General features: G+C 39.7%; 1 non-coding gene across 1 annotated transcript; it reads right to left on the reverse strand.

Annotated features, from left to right (window-relative positions):
* Positions 1-3,267: 3,267 nt before the first annotated feature.
* Positions 3,268-3,374, reverse strand: LOC141624944 (small nucleolar RNA R71). Its single transcript, XR_012534747.1, has one exon. It is a non-coding gene; the product is annotated as a small nucleolar RNA R71 (small nucleolar RNA).

Genomic DNA, 3,374 nt, shown 5'->3' on the forward strand with positions numbered 1-3,374 from the left:
TAAAAATTTGTCCACTTTTTTCGAATTTCCCTAACACGTCAAGTCATTCCAATATGAAATATGACTTGAGTCTTAAGGCCATTCCCAAGCAAGGTCAATTGTTTGGTCATGACCTTGCTTGGTCATGGTTAGTGACTTAATTAAGCTACTTAATTGGTGACCAAAGTTGCTAATTTGTGACCAAAGGTCAATTTGTGACATCTGCTTCATTCTGGTGACCTCTTCCATGACCCAATAGGTGTCATTTTCTGGTTTGTTGAACACAAAAAAAAGGACAATTCCAATCTGCTTCTCCTCTGCCAAAATGGTGTTGCTCTGTCATTTTCCCAAAAATGAGAAAAGTAAGGAACAAGTTGATAACAAAATTAAATGATGAATATATACTAAATTAAAACAAGAAAAAAATGTGAAATAAGTTGCATTTTTTTAAGCCAAAGGCTCTTGATCAGCAATCAATAAAACAATTTAATAGGAATGGTGACTGCACACTCCCCTCCTAGACTCTTCAATCTCAAGAAAATACCACGCGTTTTGTGATCTGACTTAATTAATTGCTCTCTTCATCTCGGCTAATTCTTTACGTTCTTATACATACAAATTAGAGAATATTTTGATCGAACAAAAAAATTAATTGAGACGCAGAAAGTACAACAACAACAACATATGTCTTTATAAACAGCACCCCAGCCTTCTATACAAATCCCATCATATAGCATTTTCACATACAAAGAACTATTACCATGACAAATCCACCCTCATATATTCTCAAATTCTTTGTAATATTTGCGACATTGTTGCACAATTTAGCAAATGCGTCACTAGCTTCGGCCTCTGCGAAATTGATATACGATTAATTTACTCCTAATTCCCTCTTTCTTTTATGCAAACCGACTCATATCGAGTCGGTTTCGGGTGTTTTTCCTTGCGTTTTGTGCCCAATGCCCGTACTTGTTACCTTGTGCATCCTTTTGTAGGAAACGACCCAAGTATGGAGAATTCGGGGCAAGAAAGGCACCCCATTGCCTTTACATGAAGAAGAGGTGAAGAAATGCTGAAGAGTGTGTTTTGCCGGCAGACCGGCAGCCGGTCTAGCCACCGGCAAAACACACCCCAGAGAATGACTTAAGATTTTTGAAGAAAAGTTGAGGAATGTGCTTTGCCGGCAAGAGCCAAGCAACCGCCCACCGGTAAAGCACAAACAGTGGAATTTATTTGAAGAATTTGGTGAAAAACGAGCTTGGCCTCGCTGCCGGTAGGAGCACCGGCTGCTGGTCAACCAAGCATTTCACACATCCAAAGTCCTGAAGAGTGTGTTTTGCCGGCAGTCAAGAACCGCCCACCGCAAAAACACAGATGCCGCTTGTTTTAATTCTTTGCACGGTTTTGCGGTAGGAGCACCTGCCGCCGGGCACCGCAAAACGCAGCAGACGAGATTTTGGGCTTTTCTTCCTCTTTTCTTCCTAATCTTGTACAAGCCTATAAATACCCCCTCTTAAACCCTTTTGTACACATAACCCTAGATCTGAAAAACATTCCATATTATTGTAATACCTTCTTAATCAAGCACTAATCTTTCAATAATTATTATTAATATTTAGCAAGAATTAGTTAGTTCTAGTAATAGTCAATTGTTTACACTTGTTGTTGAAGTTTGTATTGGGGATTTTGAAGGGTTTTCCTTCTTATTAATCAATCAAGCCTTCATCTTTCCTTTTGTTGGTATAATTTCTTTCCTTTCTTTTACTTGTTTATCATTTGTTTACATTTTCCTTGTCCTTTGATATTGCTACAACATTCATCATGTCTCCTCCTTGTGTTGTTTGCTTTTCTTCTCTATTTAGCATAATTTCCCTTAACATGAGTGAGTAGATTCCTTCTAGGGTTTAGGGTGATTCTTTATGGAATTTAGGGGCATGATTCTTTGAATATTTTGATCTTTGGTGAAATTGTTTAACTTTCCTATTCATTGCACTCAAGGTGTTTGTTGATTTGCTCAAGTGAAAGCTTTTGCCTTTCTTCCTTTATTGCTTAATTCTCCCTTGGAATGAAAGTTTTTTTTGGGAGTCTTGATGTGTGTCTAGGAGGGGTGTGAGACTTAATGAAAATTAGTAGCCACCTTTAAGATAGCCAAGACATTGGTTCTTCATCTTAGGTTAACCTCTCACCATTGACCCTTTTTGATCTTCATGTTTGCCCCTAAACCATATTGATGACCCCGAAGGCCCTAGCTTTTAATTAACCGTATTCATTATCACCAACTTGTTTATCTTTTGCTCTAGTGATTATAACCGAAACCCTTTCTTTTAAATTTTGATTAAACTTGACTCCTAATTGAACTTCGTAGCAACCCCCACCATCCTTGAGTTCGACCCCGACTAAATACTACGCTTTTTCGGGTTTTATAAATAGTTTTGGTATAGGAAGTGACGGCAAATCCCTATATCAAATGGCGCCGTTGCCGGGGATGGCGTTAGGTTATGCTTAGTTTTATTTAGAGTCTTTGCTTTAATCTTGTCTCAATTGTCATTTTTGTTTTAGTAGTTGATTGTTGTTTGTAGAGTGTGTGTGATTTTTGCCTTTCCCTAGTGTGAAAAAACACTAGGAGACTTACGATTTGTCAAGTGTATGCCTAGAAGGAATCACCAAGCTCTCCTATTCAACTCCGACCCCGAAAGGCTTTTTAGAACCTTGAGGACTAGGACTCTTGAAAGAGTGAGGAATAATTCCACCCAAGCAAACATTGATCAACCAAACTCACACATCCCACAAAATTTTGATACAACAACTACGATTCAACCAAATACCACAATTGAGACTTTAGTAGAGAACCCCTTTCATAACTTCCTTAATTACAATAGTCCACCTCAAACACCACCACATCAAGAACCGAACCACCCACCACAAATGGCTCTTAGAGATCACAACCGGCCTAACCATAATGATTCATGTAATCCCATCAACTTTGGCACTTTGGCCCCAAACAATTTTGAAATGCACCCCGCCCAAGTCGGGTTAGTTGAGAAGGACTTGTTTGGAGGTCATCTTGAGGAGGATGCCCATGCTCATCTCCGGAAGTTTAAGAGGAAAGTATCAATGATGAAGAAGAATGGGGTGTCCGAAGACACCTTGAGAATGATGTTGTTTCCGTTTTTCATTGTGGGCAAAGCGGACCGGTGGTTGAACATTCACCCACCGGATACTTTCACTACTTGGGATGACTTAGCCCAAGCATTTATGGCCAAGTACTACCCTTCCTCAAAGACCGCGATGCTCCGCAACGAGATCCATACGTTCCAACAAGAGGATGGGGAGTCCTTAGGTGAGGCTTGGGACCGTTATCAAGATTTGATAGCAAGTTGCCCCCACCATGGAAT

Source organism: Silene latifolia, chromosome X (assembly GCF_048544455.1).
Source record: "Silene latifolia isolate original U9 population chromosome X, ASM4854445v1, whole genome shotgun sequence".
Lineage (NCBI taxonomy): Eukaryota > Viridiplantae > Streptophyta > Magnoliopsida > Caryophyllales > Caryophyllaceae > Silene > Silene latifolia.